This window comes from Hyla sarda, chromosome 7 (assembly GCF_029499605.1).
Source record: "Hyla sarda isolate aHylSar1 chromosome 7, aHylSar1.hap1, whole genome shotgun sequence".
NCBI lineage: Eukaryota > Metazoa > Chordata > Amphibia > Anura > Hylidae > Hyla > Hyla sarda.
The window spans coordinates 11,124,253-11,147,781 of record NC_079195.1 but is presented as its reverse complement, the minus strand read 5'-3'; the positions used below and the strand labels follow the sequence as shown (position 1 = coordinate 11,147,781).

The 23,529-nt window shown below is 45.4% G+C and overlaps 1 protein-coding gene, 1 long non-coding RNA gene and 1 pseudogene across 2 annotated transcripts in view; 1 reads left to right on the top strand and 2 right to left on the bottom strand.

Annotated features, from left to right (window-relative positions):
• Positions 1–756: 756 nt before the first annotated feature.
• On the bottom strand, positions 757–824 carry LOC130283663 (U6 spliceosomal RNA; annotated as a pseudogene).
• A 1,569-nt stretch (positions 825–2,393) lies between these two features.
• Positions 2,394–23,529, top strand: part of LOC130282753 (pancreatic lipase-related protein 2-like) — a 53,756-nt gene continuing 32,620 nt past the window's right edge. The window contains 1 exon segment of the mRNA XM_056531378.1: positions 2,394–2,436. The gene's annotated coding sequence lies outside the window, so the exon portion shown is untranslated.
• LOC130282755 (uncharacterized) overlaps positions 8,451–23,529 on the bottom strand; it is a 57,338-nt gene continuing 42,259 nt past the window's right edge. Inside the window, exon 3 of the long non-coding RNA XR_008846520.1 lies at positions 8,451–8,679. This is a non-coding gene — a long non-coding RNA (uncharacterized LOC130282755). The remainder of the gene's footprint in view (positions 8,680–23,529) is intronic.

Genomic DNA, 23,529 nt, shown 5'->3' with positions numbered 1-23,529 from the left:
CACCCAATACCGACCCCAGGGAGCATAGCCCCAAAATAAATCGTAACTCCAAACAGCGAAGAACTAGGTGCAACAAGCCAAGCACAGGAAGAAAGCCGAAAGAGATAATAGCAGTGACAACGCCCCGAATGTCAGACAACACGCCACGATCACTCAAATCACACCCTAGAAAAGAAGAAAAGTATCACCAAATTAGAGCGCAACCAAGCGCAAGGGCCACGCCAACCCACACAGTATCGTTACAATTCTAGAACATGAGCTGCCGAAGCAAGCACCCAAAGTCCCACAACCAACACCAAGGGAAAAGCGCAAACAAAACCCAAACATGGCAGAAACCCACCGACTACCAAGACCCAAGGGTAAACCACCCCGCAGCACCACTGGAAAACCAAACACCACACCAACAACCAACCAAACCAGCCACATCTGAGAACAGAGCGAGCTCCCCGTGAGCCGCAATGGGGGACTGAAAGCAGGCCTGTCCACTGCACGACTCATGAAAAACCCCAACCAACCGAAACGTCAGCCCTTAGCGCACCCGGGGCACATATGCAGGGGCACAGATACCACACACCCTCGGCAGCCAGAGACAACCTGCAGGAAAAAACTCCGCCCAGAACCATATTCCCTGTGGAACATTCAGTAAACCAGCAAGGACCAGAACCAGGGCACCTAGCGAGCCCTGAGGAAACCAAAACAGAGAAAACGCAATCACTCCCTGACCACAGGAAAGCAGCAGACCAACGCCAACGCAGCATGCGGAAGCCATGCTAATCTTTACTGTATCGTTCCAATTTTAACATATGTGCTGCCGAAGCGAGCACAAAATATGGAACACTTCACAAAGTTGCATGTCAGCCTTGCAACAACAAACCAAACCCCCACAAGCGCAGAGCACAGGAGAATCACCCTCCGGAATACCACCACGAAAAGAACTCACAAGGCAAGACAAACGGATACTCAAGCGAAACCTACCCACCAGAGACTCAAGCTAAACCTACCCACCGCCACATCAGCTAAAGCACCCAGCTCGACATACAGGAGTCCCATGCCTACCAGAGATTGGGAGCAAAACAGGAAAAAACCTCAGACAAATACACTGGGACAAATGGAGCAGCGGAGAGAGACTACAACTAAGATGGAGAGAAAAACCAAACAAAGGGGGAGAAAACCAAAACAAACAAAACTGTAACTGGGTGGCAGCCTCCGATCCAGGATAAGAAACAAGCCTCGGGATCTAAGTCCACCAAACCCCGGCCACCCAGAGTTTAAGGCCAAAAGACCACTCACCCAAGCGCGCACCGCGCAAGATGAAACCCTACCAAAGCACCCCCTCAAGAAGAGATGTACCAGAGACCAACACAGACATACACCCATATCCGAGACCCAAACTCAACAAACACACGGGATCAAAAGGACAAACACTACACAGAACGCAGCCATAAGCACACACCGGGGAAGGGGCCAAGCCCTGCAGCAGAACACTCACCAATTCCCGAAGATGGAGAAGCACAACAGCTGGAGGGACCACTTCACCACTGCCACAGGCATGGGACAAGGCACGCTGGAGACCTCCGGGTCGCAGGCACTTGGCCCCCGCCCGGAAGGGAGCTAGAAACCATGCCGGGAAACCAGCAGTAGAGGACTCCGAGGCACTGTATGAGGCAGAGGAGGAGGAGGGAGAACCCCTGCGGGAAGAACCGAAACACCTACTCCCTGCAGGTGAGCAGAAGGTCCAAAAAACACCACCTGTACCGCCTCCCAGGGCCAGAGTGAGAGCGGCGAAGAATAAGTCTATGCTCCCATCCGGCCCCAGAGGGGGAAGAGCAACAAGAAATCAGGGGAGCGCTCCCTACCCCTCCACGGGGGGCACTGGAGAGGCAGGAGGAAGAGGGACAGCAGTGGCAGCGGGGGGGGGTTGGGAACTTGGGGCGGAGAGGTGTTGGGGAGGCAGGGGGGGGGGCACAGTGGCTGCAAGAACATGGGAGCACTGGAAAATCATGAGGACAAAGGGGGCAACAGCAGCCACGGCAGCAGGGGGAGATAAGGTGGGGTGCTAGTGTGGTGGGGGTGAGGAGCTGGGTAAATGAGTGGGGACGGTATGAGGGCTCATACAGTTTGCGCCGTGATCTGAAGTTGTCCGTGGTACCAGTGTCATTTTGATCAGATGTTGAGATCACTGTTCATTCATATTTACGGTATAAAAAGCGATCAAAAATACACTATTTTGGGCTGTGTAATTTATTAATTCAATTATTAACATTTTTATCTATTTATGTATTGTATTTATTTATTTTAATTTTTTTATTCATTTATTTATGTATTATCTTTTTTTTTATTTTTTTTTTATTTGTGCATATGCCATAGACGGAGCGCTTCAATTGATGATATATTTTATACTTTGGACATGTACGCACGTGGCGATACCACATATGGGTATGTTTGTTTTAATATACAGTATTTAATTTATATATATATATATATATACACACATATATACACAGACACATATTTATTTATTTATTTTTATGTATGGGGAAAAGGGGGGGGGGGTCGTGATCCAAACGTTTATTATTGAAAGGGTTAAATGAACTTAACAGTTGAAATCCTTTTAACTTTTTTTTTTGCACTGTCATAGCTCCCACAGGGGGCAATGACACTGCACTTACTGATGCTGACACTGATCACTTGCCATGTATTAACATGGCAACGATCAGTGCTATCAACGATCGATTGCTCAAGCCTGAATTTCAGGCTTGGAGCAATCAATCAACAAGCGGACGCGCAGGAGGCAGGTGAGTGACCCTCCTGCTGCGTCTCAGCTGATCGGGACATCGCGATTTTATCGCAATGGTCCCGATCCGCCCGACTGAGCAGCCGGGATGCTTGCAATTTCACTTTCAGACGCCGCGTCTAAAGAGGTAATGCCGGACATCTGCCCGATCAGCGATGTCCGGCATTAGCATGGGTCCCGGTTGCTAATAGCATCCGGGACCCATGGCTATGATGCGCGCTCGCCTTGTGAGCGCGCATTACAGCTGGGGACGCGCAAATGGACGTTAATAAACGTCCATTTGCACAAAGGGGGTTAAGCCAGCAGCAGCCACCCAGGGGCCGGCACCCAGCAGCAGCCACCCAGGGGCCGCCACCTCCAGAGACGGATGGGACAACAGGGGGGGGGGGGGGAAAGGAGACGGAGGGGCAGGGAAGAGGGCAAAAGGAACGGGCGGGACAGGGCGCACAGGGACTATAGGGGAAAGGAGAGCGGGACTGAGGAGAGGTCCGCCAGCCTCCCGAACCCAACACCGCCGCAACAGGAGGGGAGGCCACCTCAGCCACAAGTGAGCATGCCAGCCCTCACCCTCCTGCTCCATCCGGGCCATAAGGGGGCAGACAACTGGCAGCAAAACTCCGCGTCCTGGGCAGATTGAGGGGGGAAGGGAGGCACCACAGCTATAAATACCCAGGGGAGGGCCCCTGAAATCCCGGGAAACTATTAAACCCCTGATTGGTGCACTAGGGGGCTAAAAACCTTGCCTGTATATTTCTTAACCCCTTAACTGCCCAATCAGCCATGCAAAACTACATGTCCCAGCATGCCCGAACAGCCATGCAAAACGACAACTCCCAGTATGCCTGAACAGCCATGCAAAATGACAACTCCCAGCATGCCCAAACAAGGAGGTGTGAACTGACCCTAAGAAATCAATTAATATATTTTAAATGTTACAAAATACTTTAAGAATGTTTTTATCAGTTGGGGTCTAAGTGTTCAGACCCCAACCAATCACTAAAATGAGTGGGGAGAGAAGAGCGCGGCTCTCCACATGTGACACAGAGCCAGGATAGAATGCTCAGCGGTGACATTATATGACATCAAGAGGTTTTTCAGACTGACAGTGCCCATTTAAAGGGGTTGTCTAGTGAAAAAACAACTGATCCCCTTTCCCCAGTATAGAGGATAAGTATTTAATTGTTCAGCATCAGCCTCATCATCTGCAGATATTGTCCATACATAGGATTTACTATACATGTGTAACCCAGGCTGACTGCTGGGATCCCATCCAAACACAGGATTTAGGGTCCTCTGGTTTTTGATATGGGAGGGAAGAGAACAGAGGGGAGAAAACAACCACACCAGAGATGCATGGAGGGGGTCCCAGTGGTCAGAACACTTATCCGCTATGATTTTCCTACACGGGACTACCCCTTTAATCTGGGACCTACTTACCTACCCACTTTTTCTGTGAGGAAGATCAAGGGGGCATTATTTCAGTTTGGGGCCTAAAGATGGGAGATTGTGTAGAGATGTTAAGGGTTCTGGAGCCTAAAATGTTTGCTGAAGAGATTATTTTTGGCTGGAAAGAATTAGTCACTTCAGTCTGAGTCGGATGGAGAAGAAACGGAAAGAGGAAGACACCGATCAGAGAAGATGTTACCTGTTAGTCACTGGATGTAATCACTTATATGGTATACAGATCCTGTGTACAGCCAGAATCTACCGCTATATGCTCCTGTATATAATCACTGATATAGTCTACAGATACTGTGTACAGCTGATATATGCAGTTATATGGTCCTCTATATAATCACTTATATGGTATATAGATCCTGTGTACAGCTGGTATATACCTCTATATGGTCCCGTATATAATCACTTATATGGTATACAGATCCTGTGTACATCCGGAATCTACCTCTATAAGCTCATGTATATAATCACTTATATGGTATACAGATCCTGTGTACAGATAGTATATACCTTGATCTTGTCGTGTATATAATTACTTACAGTCATGGCCATAAATGTTGGCACCCCTGATATTTTTCAAAAAGGAAGTTTTTTTTACAGAAACGGTTTGCAGTAACACATGTTTTGCTATACACCTGTTTATTCCCTTTGTGTGTATTGGAACTAAACCAAAAAAGGGAGGAAAAAAAGCTAATTGGACATAATGTCACACCAAACTCCAAAAATGGGCTGTACAGAATTATTGGCACCCTTAACTTAATATTTGGTTGCACACCCTTTGGAAAAAATAACTGATAACTGAAAACAGTCACTTTTTATAACCATTAATAAGCTTCTTACACCTCTCAGCCGGAATTTTGGACCACTCTTCCTTTGCAAACTGCTCCAGGTCACTCTTAAGATCTTTCCAATGTTCAATGGGATTTAGATCTGGACTCATTGCTACCACTTCAGAACTCTCCAGCGCATTGTTGACATCCATTTCTGGGTGACGTATGTTTGAGGTCATTGTTCTGCCGGAAGTCCCAAGATCTCCGACGCAAACCCAGCTTTCTGACACTGGGCTATACAGTGCGACCCAAAATCTATTGGTAATCCTCAGATTTCATGATGCCTTGCACACATTCAAGGCCCCCAGTGCCAGAGGCAGCAAAACAACCACAAAACATCATTGAACCTCCACCATATTTCACTATAGGTACTGTGTTCTTTTCTTTGTAGGCCTCATTCCGTTTTCGGTAAACAGTAGAATGATGTGTTTTACCAAAAAGCTCTATCTTGGTCTCATCTGTCCACAAGACGTTTTTCCAGATAGATTTTGGCTTACTCAAGTTCATTTTGGCAAAATGTAATCTCGCTTTTTTATGTCTCTGTGTCAGCAGTGGGGTCCTCCTGGGTCTCCTCCATAGTGGGGTCCTCCTGGGTCTCCTCCATAGTGGGGTCCTCCTGGGTCTCCTCCATAGTGGGGTCCTCCTGGGTCTCCTACCATAGCGTTTCATTTAATTTAAATGTTGATGGATAGTTCGCGCTGACACTGATGCTCCCTGAGCCTGCAGGACAGCTTGAGTATCTTTGGAACTTGTTTGGGGCTGCTTATCCACCATCTGGACTATGCTGCATTGACACCTTTCATCAATTTTTCTCTTCTGTCCGCGCCCAAGGAGATTGGCTACAGTGCCATGGGTTACAAACTTCTTGATAATGTTGCGCACTGTGGACAAAGGCAAATCTAGATCTCTGGAGATGGACTTGTAACCTTGTCCTCAGACAGTTCATGGACTTGTCCTCAGACAGTTCTCTTCTCCTCTTTCTGTTGTCCATGCTTAGTGCGGCACACACAGACACACAATGCAAAGAGTAAGTGAACTTTTCTCCTTTTTATCTGCTTCCAGGTGTGCTTTTTATATTTCCCACACCTGTTACTTGCCCCAGGCGAGTTTAAAGGAGCATCACATGCTTGGAACAATCTTATTTATCCACAATTTTGAAAGGGTGCCAATAAATTTGTCAATTTTTGGAGTTTGGTGACATTATGTTCAATTTGCTTTTTCCCCCCACCTTTTTTGGTTTTAGTTCCAATACACACAAAGGGGATAAACATGTGTATAGCAAAACATGTGTTACTGCAATCCTTTTCTGTGAGAAATACTTAATTTTCTTGAAAAATGTCAGGGGTGCCAACATTTATGGCCATGACTGTATGTGGTATACAGATCCTGTGTACAGCTGGTATCTACCTTTCAATCGTCCTGTATGTAATTACTTATATGGTATACAGATCCTGTGTACAGCTGGAACCTACCTATATATGGTCCTGTATATAATCACTTATATGGTATACAGATCCTGTGTACAGATGGTATCTACCTCTATATGGCCTGTATATAATCACTTATATGGTATACTAAATGAATATTTTTGTCTAGACTATTAAATTAGCATATTCCTGATTAAACAATGAATATGGAGGCAGATAGTATTTTATTCCTGGATAAAGCCTCTCCCGGCAAAATGCGTCGGAGGTCTGGGGTGGAGCTGGGGTGAGTCCTGGTAACTGTATGTGTCTGTTGCTACATCTTTATTCCTCTACTACGATTCCTAGGTTGCCATTTACTAACTAGTAGACTTCTCTATAATTGCACTTATGCACTTTATCTTTTTATGAGTCTTAGTCTTTCTTACGTCTCAAGTTTGGGAGTTGTTGGACCCTGGAAAGAGCATTCCACTTAAGCTGCACTGTGGTACCTTACATTATATGATATATTCTCTCTATCTGTTATTCACCCTGTAGCATACTATTTAAACAGACATACAGTTGATCATGTAATCAGGACTTTCATCCCAGTATCCCTGTGTATTTATCTTTTCCATTTTTGTGTGATTCTATAGATGTTTTAATGTTTTTCTGTATACCAATAAAGATTTACTAATATTTCTATATTTTACCTTGTTTGAAGGCTTTTTTCTGTGTGATTGCACAACTGTAGGTGTAATAATAGGACCATATAGAGCTAGATACCAGCTGTACACAGGATCTGTATTCCATATAAGTGATTATATACAGGACCATATAAAGCTACATACCAGCTGTACACATGATCTGTATACCATATCTGTGATTTTATACCGGTCCATATAGAGGTAGATACCAGCTGTACACAGGATCTGTATACCATATAAGTGATTATATAGAAGACCATATAGATATTTTATGTTTCTGGACAACCCCTTTAAAATTCAATTCGGAAATTCCGATGCAGCAGAGTCTCACGGCTGTCAATAGGATTCTACTGCACAGTGCACACTACAGAATTTTCTTAGCAAAGCTTCTTAGGGTATGTTCACACTACAGTGTGTGAACGGAATCTCTGCTCACTGAATTCAGCGAGCGGAGATTCAGACTGGCAGCCGGAATTCTGCCCGTGGAATTCCGCGGGGATTCCGTAGTGTGAACATACCCTTACTGTGGAAATTCGTCCGCTGAATGATTTTGCTCAGTTTTTTTTGGGCAGAATCCATGTGAAATAAATTGGTATCTATGGGGACTGATAATGTCTTTGTGGTCCTAGCGCTGAATAATAAGACCGGCTAGAAATAAGATTCCATAGTGTGAACATAGCCTAAAGCCTCAACTAAATAAGAGTGAACCGGCCATTTAAGAAGGAACCTTGATAGTGGATGGAGATCGAAGCTTTGAATCTCTAACATCGACAACAGCCGCAGCATTAAAGGGGTACTCTGCCCCTACACATCTTATCCCCTATCCAAAGGATAGGGGATAAGATGTCTGATCTCCCTGCTGCACCCAGCGTGTGTTTAGTGCATCGGGTGCAGCGCAAGTCTATGGGAGGGTGCGTGATGGCCGTCATGCCCCTTCCCATACACTTGCATTGATGGGGTTTGACCGTGACGTCGCCAGCCTCCACCCTGCATCGCCAGTCATCCGGCACAGAGCGAAGTTCGCTCCCTGCACCGGATGTCTGGGGTGCCGTAGCTGAGATCACGGAGGTCCCGCTGCTGGGGATAGGGGATAAGATGTCTAGGGGCGGAGTACCCCTTTAAGGTCGTGGTTATTTGTTAATTGTATAATTGTGGCTGCAGATTAGACTAAATATCTGACCAGTGAACGGCCGGCAGCGATCGGTCTGTTATGTAAGCGCACGAGCGTCTGCGGTCTGTCAGTAGAATAACAAGAGTCTCCAGTGTCCTTCAGACTTTATTCTTAGCTGCTCCGCTGGAGCTTTACTTATCTCGCCGTGAAGTGAAATGAATATTATTCCCATCTGTCGATAGTTGAGATTTTCACAGGTTGTGCGCAGCGCTCGCTCTGCCGTTATATAGCGGAGGACAGAAGTGCTGATCTCCAGTCTCTTGTTATGTCGGCTCCATCTACGCTTCATAAAATCAGTCACGGATTCAGCGTACGTCTGCAAAACATCACATAATACACCGACAATAACAAAAGATTTCCTTAAAGTGCAGATTTATCTTAAGTGAATTTCAATATTTTTTGATGTTGTATACTGGAGGTCTCCAAATGTGGACCTCCAGCTGTTGTAAAACTACAACTTCCAGCATGCCTGGACTGACATGAAACAAAACAAACTAGAGCAAGGCACTAGGAAACACACATAGAATGCTGGAAACAACTGCACAGAGCACACACTATAATCCGCACCATACTGCAAAAGTCATCAATCTATAAAGCAGGGTTTACCAACCAGGGTTTCTCTAGTTTTTGCAAAACTACAACTCCCAGCATGCCTGGACTGACTAGAAACAAAGCAAACTAGAACAAGGCACTAGAAACACACAGAGAATGCTGGAAACAACTGCACAGAGCATACACTATAATCCGCACCATACTGCAAAAGACATCAACCTATAAAGAAGTGTTTACCAACCAGGGTGTCTCTAGCTGTTGCAAAACTACAACTCCCAACATGCCTGGACAGCAGTTGGCTGTCCTGGAATGCTGGGAGTTGTAGTTTTGCAACAGCTTGGGGTCAGCCATTTGGAGACCACTTCAATATAAAAAGTAAGTGACCAGTCTGACAATACATCACAAGTCAGATGTTGAAGGGGGACTTGGCTACTTTGTCTGTTTGTGAAGCTGGCCCCATTCATCATCACACCGATCTACAGCTTGTATGTCAACTGATGTTGGGCAAGTCATGTGATCAACGGGAGAGTGATGGTTGAAGTGTGGGAGGGAAATTAGTTACCTCCCACCTTGAAACAAAGGATCCTGGGGATTGTAGTCTGTGGGAGGCCCTTCAATGCAAGTTTATGCGAGGGGGCATGGTGGCTAGGGATCGACTGATTATCGGTATGGCCGATATTATCGGCCGATAATCATGATTTTGGGCATTATCGGTATCGGCAATTACCTTGCCGATAATGCCCCGCCCCCCCGCACCGCGACTGCCCCCCCCCGACCCGCCGCACCGCGACCGCCCCCCGACCCACCGCACCGCATCGCACCCCCCACCGTAGTGCTGGGCAGTATACCGGTATGAACCTGATACCTTTTTTTTTTCTCACACGGTATGGATTTTTGCCCATACCGCTATACAGGTCGGGCCCCTCCCCCACCCTCCGAGTAAATAAAAAAAATTAAACTTACCCGTAATGGGGGTGGTTCGGGCCATCCATCCTTCCTGTAGTGTCCAGCGGCATTCTGGGTGGAGGGTGAACTGGTCCGGGCTGTCCTTCTTCTCCGGGGGTCCTCTTCTCCACTCTGGGCAGGCTCCGGCCTAGTACGCTGCATAGACGCCGCTACGCCGTGACGTCAGGTGTGTCGCTGCGCACGGACATCACTGTGCAGCGGCGTCTATGCAGCGTTACTAGGCCGGAGCCTGCCCGGAGTGGAGAAGAGGACCCCCGGAGAAGAAAGACAGCCCGGACCGGTTCACCCTCCACCCGGAATGTCGCCGGACACTACAGGAAGGATGGATGGCCCGGACCACCCTCCCCGGACGGTCCCTGCAGCAACTGGGAAGGTGAGTCAGGGTCCTGGGATGGACAGGGGTCTGTATAATATACTATACCTACAGTAGGCCCTCCAGCTGTTGAAGCCCTCCAGCTGTTGCAAAACTACAACTCCCAGCATGGGGAGGCAGGGGGAGAGAAGCGGGTGGCGGTGGCCTATGGCACCGCAAAATCCACTGCAGTGCATTGATTTAAAGCGCCCGCGTGTCGCGGGGGGAAAAATTGCCGATAACTTATACCGGAATATTGGTACAAGTTATCGGCTATCGGCCCTAACCTCCACCAATTATCGGTATCGGCCCTAAAAAAACGATATCGGTCGATCCCTAGTGGTGGCTGCCATGCCCCCCCATAGACTTGCACTGAGAGGGCGTGGCGAGATGTCATGAGGGGGGGGGGGGTGGCAGCCACCACGCCCACTCCCATAAACTTGCATTGAGGGGCCTCCCACAGACTACAATCCCCAGGATCCTTATTTTACATCCTTTTTTCTTACTTTGTGGTTTATGTGTATATATTTTGTTTGTTCCTAAATAAACAAAATAGATACACATAAACCACGAAGTAAGAAAAAAGGATCCAAAGGGGAGTCTCGAGAGGGAGAGGAGGGGCCCCTCTGCCCAATTCTTTTGCTGGTACCGTAATCAACCCAGACATAATAAAGAGACCTCAACCCCCCCTCTGCCTACACAGAACCAGGAGAACTCACAATAGGACCCCGTGTATCTGCACTAAAATCTGTCCTCCTCCTGGTCCTTCTCTGGTGATTGACATAGCCCTGCCACAGGTCGGACCATTTCCCATTCTTATAGATATGGGAGCAGCCCGAACCTTATGTAGGGGGGTAGTAGGCGCAATAAAAGAAAACAAATATACTGTAGCATTAAAGGTGAAGGTACATGAGTCGGAAATGTTGTTTGTATAATTTCTGGTCATTAAAATGGTGCCAAAAATTTGTTAGGAACTGATGTACTAGCACTGCTAAATGCAGACATTCAATTTAAAGGGGTGCTCCTGTGAAATTATTATTATAATTTTTTTTTTTTAATCAACTGGTGCCAGAAAGTTATACAGATTTGTAATTTTAAATAATTAATCCTTCCAGTACTTATCAGCTGCTGTATGCTTCACAGGAAGTTGTGTAGTTCTTTCCAGTCTTACCACAGTGCTCTCTGCTGACACCTCTGTCCATGTCAGGAACTGTCCAGAGCAGGAGAAAATCCCCATAGCAAACCTCTCCTGCTATGGACAGAGGTGTCAGCATAGAGCACTGTGGTCAGACTGAAAGGAAATTCAAAAAGAAAAAAACTTCCTGTGGAGCATACAGCAGCTGATAAGTACTGGAAGGATTAAGATTTATTAAATAGAAGCAATTTACAAATATGTTTAACTTTCTGGCGTGAGTTGATTTAAAAAAAAAATTTTTCCACTAGAGTACCCCTTTAAACCTGATGGTTCTATTACTCTAACCTCATCTTTTTCAGAAGATCAACTGGTACGACGTATGATGACTGTCCCTCCACGTACTTACCAGCTTTAGGCATGCTTGACTATGACGTACCATTCCACATGTACTGTACTGAGACACAGGGACACGGTACTGCTGTAGTTACACAACATGGACAGAGACTAGTCGCCTATTGCTCTTGTAAACGGGACCCCGTGGCTATGGGCCCCCGTCATGTGTAGGAGCAATGGTGGCTGTTACAGCTTTACTGGGCAAAGCCACAGAAATTGTCTTTCAATACACAACAACCGTCCATACTCTACATGACATAAACAGCATCTCATCTCAAGTACAATTTAAATACATACTGCCAGACACCTTAGGATGTACTGGGCCCTCCTTATGTCTGAAAATGTAATAATACAGCGATGTGTTACCCTGAATCCAGCTACATTCTTCCTCAAAGGAGGGAGAGGAGAGGGTTGACCGAGGACAAACTCTTTTTGAAAAATACATGACTGACCATGAACTGTTTGACGCCCATCATCGTCATGACTGTCTAGAATTAAAGGGGTACTCCGGTCCTAAGACATCTTATCCCCTATCCAAAGTATAGGGGATAAGATGTCTGACCGCAGGGGTCCCGCTGCTGGGGACCCCCCCAATCTTGCATTCGGCACCGTCCTCTTTGAGCTGCAAGCCGCGCTGCCAGCTCACAAACTGCCGGGTGCCGACCACGGGGCTGGAGTATCGCGATGTCACGACTCCGCCCCTGTGTGATGTCACGCCCCACCCCCGCTATGCAAGTCTATGGGAGGGGGCGTGGCGGCCGTCACGCCCCCTCCCATAGACTTGCATAGCGGGGGACGAGTCGTGACGCCACGATACTCCGGCCCCGTGGTCGGCACCCGGCAGTTTGTGAGCTGGCAGCGCGGCGTGCAGCTCAGAGGAGGGTGCCGAAGGCAAGATTGCAGGGGTCCAGGCAGCGGGACCCCCCGGTCAGAATTCTTATCCCCTATCCTTTGGAAAGGGGATAAGATGTCTTAGGGCCGGAGTACCCCTTTAATGTCACCAATACAGAACCCACACTTCCAGTTCTTTATAGATGAGAGCAGATACTACATCACTGTTGATAGAGAGTACAAACAGTCGGCACTCACCATTTCATCATAAACTTCTCTTTATTTTACATACTCACATCTCACATACATATTCTGGGGTGGACATACGGGGGGGGGGAGGTTGGTACAGCAAGGCTACATCAGCCGTTTCATACGTCTAGTGCTTCATCGGGTCCAATGAGGCATTAAGATGTGCGAAGCGGCTGCTGTAAAATAAAGAGATCAGTACCGGATCAGTCTTTTCTTCTCGAGTAACTACATTACACCAAGTAGTCAAAGCTGAACCACTCTCAACTTATTGCTCGGGGCAAGAAGTGGAGTTGGCTGCACTGACTGGGGCCTGTAGAGGGTAAAACCACTAACATTTGGCATGGCCCATGATCACAGACTTATCTGGAAGGCCAGGACTTTTCTCACCTCTTCAGGTAAACCAATCAAAAATGCAGAAAGATTCAAGGCACTCATGAAGATGCTGCTGCTGCCAGAAAAGGTGAAAATTGTGAAAATCAAGGCTCAATCAAAAGGAAATTCAGAAGAAGGAAAAAGGCAATGACCAGACAGACCAGGCTTCAAAGGCAGTGGCAGAGATGCCTAGGGTACTGTGGTGGCCCAGTACGGGATGGTGTTGCCCCGTACATCTCCTGCCCTGTCAGGCAGTGTTGTTTCATGTCCCCTGGTCCCCACTGCAGTGTTACCCCCAGTGTATATATGTAATGTATTAAAAGTGTAATGTTTCTTTAAATGTGATACCATGTGATTGTTACCCAGGAGGCACTAGTGACCTATCCTTGCACAGCCCCCCTATAAAACCAGGGGAGGGGCTGCAATCTATCTCTTGTTCCTGAGGTCCAGTGCAGTCAAGATGTCTTACAGAGTGTGTCCAGAGCATTGGAGGCCTCAAGCCACAAGTCAGCTCAAGTAAGCTAAAGTCATCGTCTTGTCAGTCATCAGTCAAGTCAATTGTCTAGTCACCGTGGCCTGCACTAGAGTGTCTCTACCTACTGCAAGTCCCAGCAAGCCTGCGAGGTCCCCCTGTTTCACTGGTCACCTCCTTGGGCCCTGTCTGTACTGCATAGACTGTGTCATCTGTCTACCCTCAGTAAAGCTACCGTTGTCCGTAACTTTGTTGTTGGTGCCTTCATTGCCCCGTGCCTAGCCCAGGACCAGCGGTATTACCTTCAGGTGGTTAAGGTTAAACCATGCCCTGGCATCATGACAAGAAGGGGTTAAGAAAATTTGCCCCTTGGGTTATAACATCTTCCCTGCATTGCAACCTGCTGACACCACAGTACAGAGGCAGGATGTTTCTCTTTTGTCTTTACAGGACTGAGGCTATGGATTCCACAGTACTGCGGAAGCTGCAGGAGCAAGCAGATCCAGCAGAGAAAGGAACAGTGGTCAAAAATGGATGCCACCCCAGATGATACAGGTCTCTACCGGAACAACAAGGTTTACTTACCAAAAGCTCTTTACCCAAAGATGGCTCAGATAACACATGGTGTCACACACAATGCAAAGATGGCTATGATAGCACTAACAGACTGACGCTGGATAGCTCCCGGATTTTCTACTAAGTCCACAAATACTTGTATGACCTGAGCTCTACCTAATCCAGAGAGAACTGTACCAGTCCCCCGAAAACATACCCTAAAGCCACTCTACCCGTTTTTAGAGAGTCCAGGTAGAATACATAAACTTGACCCCTTGTTCAGGCTATGAGTATTTCTTGGTGTGTGCTGATCTCTTTTCAGGCTGGCCTGAGCCTACCCAGTGAGGAGGATGTATTACAGAAAATAAATTACTCCAGGAACTGATCTGTAGATATGGAGTTCCAGAGGTAATTAAGAGTGAAAGAGGAACCCACTTTACAGGTGAGATCATGACATATATGTTGGGGGCCCTAGGGATGCAGCAGGCTGTCCACACTCCCTACCAACCACAGGAAAGGGGGAAGGTGGAAAGACTATACGGTACCCTTAAAAGTAAGATCCATTGACTGGGATACCATGGGTAGTGTGCCTCTCCCTAGCTTTATTAAAAGGGTCCACTGTGTTGTCACCTTATGAAATACTTTTTGGAATCCCTTCCAATACTACAACATTCCAAACTGACTGGTCTTCGGGCTATTCAACGCTTTCTGGGATTTGCCAACTATTATTGTCAGTTCATCCCACACTTCTCTTCCTTGGTCGCTCCTATTGTAGTTCTCACCAGAAAGAACTCTAACCCTAAGTCATGGCCTCCTGAGGCTTTCTCTTGCCTAAAGTCTGCATTTGCTTCAGATCCCGTGCTTTCAAGACCTGATCCGGAGAGAACTTTTGCTTTGGAGGTTGATGCTTCGTCTGTAGGAGCTGGTGCCATTCTTACCCAGAAAAACTCCAAGTGTAAGACTGTAACCTGTGGTTTCTTTTCTAAAACCTTCTCACCAGCAGAGAGGAATTACTCCATCGAGAACTTCTTGCCATAAAACTAGCCTTAAAGGAGTGGCGACATTTGTTGGAAGTCTCTCCTCTTCCGGTCAGTATCTGTTCAGACCACAAGAATCTCCTGTACCTAGAGTTTGCTCAGTGTTCGAATCCTCACCAGGCAATTCACTTCCGTCCAGCCAACAAGAATATCAGAGCTGATGCCCTTTCCAGATCCCCTGACATTGTAGGTCTGGACTCCGTGCCTAGGCACAATACCCCTGAGGAAGTTGCCAACAGGCAACATAATGCGTAGGGTCTAGGGGGGCACCTGCCTGGGATACTCCTCCATCTGCCGTCCGTTGCCTTACTTTACCAGGACTATCCTGATACCTTGATACAGGTTGTAATAGACAATTGATTTAAGCCAGGATTATATTACTTTATATTGTTTACAGGGCACAAGTCCTGCAGGAACTCGTGGGAACTGAGTTCCTGCAATTTTTCCACGGCAGGAACACTGTTCCCATTAGCAGGAGTCCTCTGGACTAACCCTTGAGTGGAAATCTTGGGTGAGTTCCCACACTTCTTTTCCCAGCACTTGACCCCTGATTGTTTATATATACTTTTTATAGTATAGGCTAATGTGCCCTGGGAGAGGTCAAGACCCCCCCCCCCCCCCCCGTTTGTGCTGTGGCTTTTTGGGCCTTTTAGATGTTTTTTAATGTTTTTGTCTGCTGTGTAATTTTTTGATATTTGTAATAAACTTTGATGCATTTATCCTTGGCTGTGCACTGTATTGTTCATCCCTTTTTTCTGTGGTGTAGTGGTAGTGTACTGATACACATGGTAGCACCCCTAGAAAATATTGTGGTTTTATTGTAGCGGAGCCCACATACTCTAGTGTGTGTAAAAATTAGGCATATTATTCCACCAGACCGTCTGATTTCTGCAGCTCCTGACGTTCTTCTGCAAGTACCTCCTGGTAAATACATTGTACCAGCCAGATTGAGACACAAAGTCCTGAAATGGGGTCACTCTTCTTTATTGGCAGGTCATCCCGGAGTACGTAAGACTTTACTTCTAATCTCACGGCACTATTGGTGGCCGCATCTGGAACGCGATGTCTACAAATTTTCGGCACCCTTCAGCTATTGCCCATTCCGGAGACTCCTTGGTCGCACATCGCAATGGATTTTATTACCGATCTTCCACCATCTCACAATAACATGGTCATCCGGGTCGTAGTTGATCGGTTTTCCAAAATGGCTGATTTCATCCCACTTCCTGGTCTTCCTTCTGCTCCACAGTTGGCAAAGCATTTCTTACAACATATTTTCTGTCTACATGGTCTACCAGAACATATCGTCTCGGACCGCAGAGTTCAGTTTATGTCCAAGTTCTGGCGAGCTCTCTGTACCCGTCTTAAAATCAATCTGGATTTCTCCTCTTCCTACCACTCTCAGTCTAATGGTCAAGTGGAGAGGGTAAATCAGATTTTGGAGACTTATCTTTGCCATTTTGTTTCTGCTCTTCAGGATGACTGGGTTGATCTTCTTCCCTGGGCCGAATTTTCCTATAATCATAAGGATTCCGAGTTCACGAGGACCTCTCCATTTTTTTATTGTTTATGGTCATCATCTCCGGTCTCCTCTTCCAATTCCAGTTTCTTCTGGTGTCCCAGCTGTAGATGATCTTGTCCGTGACTTATCAATTTGTTGACAGACTCTGCATTCTTTGTCCCTGGCCTCCTCTCGCATAAAACCCAGGCCAATAAGAAAAGAAGACCTCCTCCATCCTTCTCTCCCAGTGATAAAGTTTGGTTATCTTCTAAGTACATTTGTTTCAAAATTCCCAGCAACAAGTTAGGTCCTCGATTCCTCGGTCCATTCGAAGTCTTACAAAAAATCAATCCATTCTCATACAAACTTCAGTTACCCACTTCTCTCTGTATTCCTAACTCTTTTCATGTGTCATTCCTCAAGCCTCTGGTTGTCAACCGTTACTCTCAAAAGAACACTGCTCCCACGCCCATCTCAGGTACCTCTGAAGTCTACCAAGTCAAGGAGATTCTTGCCTCCAAAACCATGTGAGGTGAAAAAGTTCTTCCTGGTTGACTGGAGGGGATTTGGTCCTAAGGAGAGATCCTGGGGGCCTGAAGAAAATATCTTGGACCATAATCATGGATTTCACCTGTCCCATTGTTATAAGTTTCTGCACCTCCCACATACCTCTGCTGGATCTTTGTTTACCACTGTGCCTAAGAGAAAGCTTTTCCCGTGTTTTCTTCTCGTGTTCCTGACCTTGCATTCTGTGACCTGACCTTGTTCCTTGCTGCCTGCCTATTGACCTACTGCTACGTTCCTGACTATGCCCCTGTGCCGCCTGCCCTGACCTCCTGCTATCCTGACCACATCTTGCCTTATCCCTTTTGTGCCTCGCTTCACCTCAGCCGCCTGTGTGGTTGAGTCATGCCAGGGGTAGCGACCTGGGTGCCGCCTGCCGCAGCAAGACCATCCCGCTTTGCGGCGGGCTCTGGTGAAAACCAGTGGCACCTTAGACTCCACCCCCTGGCATGGCCCACGTCATCTGCCACCGCTGATCAACTACGTCTCGTGTTCCAGACTACTGCGGTCCAGTGGATCTACTACCTCCTGAGTTCCAGGCGACTGCAGTGAGTCTAACAACTGTATGGCTTTTAGGGATATATATGTGCACTGTATGGCTATTAGGGATATATATGTGCACTGTATGGCTATAAGGGATACATATGTGCACTGTACGACTATGAGGGATATATATATATATATATATATATGTGCACTGTATGATGAGGGATACATCTGTGCACTGTATGGCTATGAGGGATATATATATATATATATATATATATATATATATATATATATATGTGCACTGTATGGCTGTGAGGGATATATATGTGCACTGTATGGCTATGAGGAATATATACAGTCATGCCTGTAAATGTTGGCACCCCACAAATTTTTTCAAGAAAATTAAGTATTTCTCACAGAAAAGGATTGCAGTAACACGTTTTGCTATAAACATGTTTATTCCTTTATTCCCCAAAAAAGGGAGGAAAAAAAGCTAATTGGACATAGTGTCACACCAGACTCCAAAAATGGGCTGGTCAAAATTATTGGCACTCTTTCAAAATTGTGGAAAAATAAGATTGTTTCAAGCATGTGATGCTCCTTTAACTCCTTAAGGACTCAGCATTTTTCCGTTTTTCCATTTTCATTTTTTCCTCATCACCTTCTAAAAATCATAATGCTTTCAATTTTGCACATAAAATTCCATATGATGCTTATTTTTTGGGCCACCAATTCTACTTTGCAGTGACATTAGTCATTTTACCCAAAAATCCACGGTGAAATGAAAAAAATTCATTGTGTGACAAAATTGAAGAAAAAAATTCATTTTGTAACTTTTGGGGGCTTCCGTTTCTATTTTTCGGTAAAAATGACACCTTATCTTTATTCTGTAGGTCCATACGGTTAAAATGATCCCCTACTTATATAGGTTTGATTTTGTCGTACTTCTGAAAAAAATCATAATTACATGCAGGAAAATTTATACGTTAAAAATTCTCATTTTCGTATAGCAATGGTTTCTAGTTATAAAAGAGAGCGTTTGAGAATTACTAAAGACCTAGAAAAAGAATTGAAATCGCTAGAGGCCAAACTGCGGATGAGCCCTACGCTTTCATTATTACGTAAAATAACTAATATCCGCAATAAATTAAAAGATGTAGGTATAGCTACAGCAGAAAAATTGGTCTCATATACTCGGCATAAATACTACTTGAGAGCGAACAAACCTCATACTCTGCTGGCCTCACAACTCAATGCCCAATCCTTACAGACGAACCCCTTTGCTATTAAGAACAACTCAGGTCACCTAGAATATAATCCAGAAGGAATTGCAGAATTATTCAAGAATTTCTATTCTAAACTATACAACCTACCCTCTCCCACCACTTATAATGTGACGGATAGAGAAACTATGCTCCAGAAATATCTGGAAAATTGCGGCCTTCCCAAAATCACAATCCCAGACCTACAAATGTTGAACTCTCCGATTACTTTAGAGGAAGTACAAACTACAATTAAGCAATTGCCTAATGGGAAGTCACCTGGCCCTGACGGACTGACATACCTGTATTTCAAGACTTTCTTAGAGATTTTATCACCCCACATGTTAGTACTATTTAACTCTTTTATGATGAATACTCAGATCCCACGCTCAATGTTACATTCCTTTATAACAGTCATACCAAAACCTGAAAAAGATCCTTCGGAGTGTACTAGCTACAGACCAATTTATCTGCTAAACTCCGACCTAAAATTTTTTACTAAATTACTCGCCAACCGATTGAGCACCATCCTGCCATCACTGATACACAGGGATCAAGTTGGTTTCATACTAAACAGACAAGCTGGAGACAGCACGAGGAGAAACATAGACATCAATGATATATTAAATAAAACAAATAAACCTGGAGTGCTGATCAGCCTTGATGCCGAGAAAGCTTTTGACAGAATAAGTTGGACTTTTCTGTTATCTACTATACAAGCATTCGGCATTACGGGTCCGTTTCTGTCGGCTGTCTCCGGACTTTACACTAATCCAACTGCCCAAGTTAAACTTAAACATGCTACTTCTACATATTTATCTATTTCAAACGACACTAGACAAGGGTGTCCTCTCTCCCCATTACTGTTCTTCCTTAGTATAGAGCCCCTTGCGGCCTACATAAGGGAAAACGTCGCCATCCATGGAGTCAATGTGGGTTCTAGTGAATTTAAGGTATCGTTATTTGCAGATGACGTCTTACTAACATTAACTGATCCACACGTGTCCCTATCTAATTTACTTACGGTTATTGGTCAATATTCAAAAATTTCGGGATACAAGATTAACTCGGACAAAACGGAAATTCTACCAATACGCGTCCCACCCAAAGACCTTGACACCCTTAAATTAAATTATAAATACAGATGGCAAATGACGTCCCTTAAATATTTAGGTATAAACCTTAGCCCTAATATCACCTCTTTATTCAAACAAAATTTTCCTTTTCTGGTATGTGAAATTAAAAAATTATTACTTAAATGGAGGTCACTTCCTTTGTCCCTCTTAGGTAGAATTGCTGCAGTAAAAATGACGGCTTTACCAAAAATATTATACTTGTTAGAGACACTTCCTATCTTGATCCCCAAGGGCTCTCTTCTCAACCTGCAGTCTATGCTACTTAAATTTGTCTGGAGGGATGGTAGACATAGGATCCCCTTTGCGGTCTTGGCTATGCCTAGGAGGCTTGGAGGATTGTCATTTCCAGACTTATGTAAATATTATGTGGCAATGCACTTGAGAAGACTTCCAACAATATTTACATCCCAGCCACTCCAGAGGTGGTCGGAAATTGAGATTGGTTGGATATTAACCACACGCCTGGATTCATTGATCTGGTCCTGGCGACATCCCCAGTTTCCTAGGAAACTACTGAAGACGACCTCAGTCATGCTTAAGATCTGGGAATCAGTTAAATCAACTTGCGGGTTAACGTCACACATGTCAATGCTAACTCCTTTGATCGCGAACCCCTCCCTCCTGTCCAGCAACGAAAGTGTAGTAACTGATACATGGGTAAAGGCAAACTTGCGTCGATTAATAGACATAGTTGACCCCTTGAGAAGGACACTAATACCATTTGCCACCCTTCAGTCCACCTACCACCTCCCGGAGTCATCCTTTGCGTTATATCAGGAAATACTCTCTATACTATCTTCGAACGCACAAAACACAACTTTACCCTCATTGACTCCCTTTGAGAATATTTGTAAGAACTATGTATCAACCAGAGGACTTATCTCAGATATATACACTTTATTGATTTTGCCTAAAGATATCTCCGAGATCCGTCAAACATATATGGACAAATGGGAACTATATCTGGGGCGAAAATTCTCTTTTAATCAGTGGCGAACTATCTGGTCTAATGCAGCCAGGTCGTCTACATGCACAACATACCAGGAAAACCAATATAAAATCCTAACTTTTTGGTATCATACCCCTGAATTACTCCATCGATTATTCCCACAAGTCCCTCCGATATGCTGGAGATGTCAAAAATCAACGGGAACGCTTCCACATATATTTTGGGATTGTCCTGGGATTTTAGGGTATTGGAATACGGTCCGGGAGCTTATACAAATAGTGATGGGACTGACATTGCCTAGGGATCCTGCCATATTTTTACTTAACATGTTTCCCAGTGGTCTAAGTAAAATACAAGTTAAACTTCTATTACATATTCTCACGGCAGCTAAATGCATAATTGCGAGCTGGTGGAACGAATCCACCCATCCTCCGATAAATATGCTTTTAGATAGGATTAAAGACATAAAGAGAATGGAATATCTCTCGGCAACACTTGATAACACACTTTCTAAGTATTATACAATTTGGCAAGATTGGTGTTACGCCGAGCGCTCCGGGTCCCTGCTCCTCCCCGGAGCGCTCGCGGCATCTCTCTCTCTGCAGCGCCCCGGTCAGACCCGCTGACCGGGAGCGCTGCACTGACATTGCCGGCGGGGATGCAATTCGCATAGCGGGACGCGCCCGCTCGCGAATCGCATCCCAAGTCACTTACCTGTCCCGGTCCCCGGCTATCAAGTCCTGGCGTGCGCGGCTCCGCTCCTTAGGGCGCGCGCGCCAGCTCTCTGAGATTTAAAGGGCCAGCGCACCAGTGATTGCTGCCTGGCCCAATCAGCCTAATTAGCTTCCACCTGCTCCCTGGCTATAATACCTCACTTCCCCTGCACTCCCTCGCCGGATCTTGTTGCCATTGTGCCAGTGAAAGCGTTTAGTGTTGTCCAAAGCCTGTGTTCCAGATCTTCTGCTATCCACATTGACTACGAACCTTGCCGCCTGCCCCGACCTTCTGCTACGTCTGACCTTGCCTCTGCCTAGTCCTTCTGTCCCACGCCTTCTCAGCAGTCAGAGAGGTTGAGCCGTTGCCGGTGGATACGACCTGGTTGCTACCGCCGCAGCAAGACCATCCCGCTTTGCGGCGGGCTCTGGTGAATACCAGTAGCATCTTAGAACCGGTCCACCGACACGGTCCACGCCAATCCCTCGCTGACACAGAGGATCCACATCCAGCCTGCCAAACCGTGACAATTGGGAGACCTATGATGCATGATTGATGGCTTTAGTACTCATGCTCGGGCAGAAGGATGACCATGCAGCTTTCTTTCTTTTTCTTCTTCTCTCCTTTTTTTTTTTAATTTTCCCTTTATCTACCTTTTTTTTTTTCATTTTCTGACATTTCAAGGGAAGTAAAAATTGTGAAATGTTCCTAATGAAAATGTTTTATACATGATCCTGTTTACAATATCCATTGCGATGATCAGAATTAACATTTCCTAGAATTCCCACCTATTCTCTGGAGAATTATTGTTTTATATCATTATCCCTTTTTCTCTCTCCATTGTAACATTCTCAAGTTTTTGAGGAATCACCTTGTTGATGTACCAGCATTTTCTTCTGGTGGTATGATCCTTCAAATTGTTGTAATTTCCTCTATATTCTTTTTCTCTCCTGTTTCATTGTTTTGAAAACATGTAAAACTTATAAATAAACAGTTATATAAAAAAAAAAAATTCTCATTTTCTGACTTTCTGACTTATAACTTATTTATTTTTCTGCATTCGGGCCGGTATGAGGGCAAATTTTTTCCGCTGTGATCTGAAGTTTTTAACGGTACCATTTTTGTATTGATCGGACTTTTTGATCGCTTCTTATTCATTTTTCATGATATAAAAAGTGACCAAACACGCTATTTTGGACATTGGAATTTTTTTGCACGTACGCCATTGACCGTGCGGTTTAAGTAATGATATATTATTATAGTTCAGACATTTTCGCACCCGGCGATACCGCATATGTTTATTTTTATTTTTATTTACACAGTTTTTTTTTTATGGGAAAAAGGGGGGTGAAAAACTTTTATTAGGGAAGGGGTTAAATGACCTTTATTAACTTTTTTTTTACTTTTTTTGCAGTGTTATAGGTTCCATAGGGGACTATAACACTGCACACACTGATCTTTTACACTGATCCCTGCAAAGCCATAGTTTTGCATGGATCAGCGTTATAGGGGGTTGATTTGACGCAACGGAGCAAGATAAGGGGACCTCCACTCACGTCCTAGCTAATCAGGACATCGCGATTTTATCGCGATAGTTCCGATCAGTCCGATAGTCCCGATCAGTCCGACTGAGCTGC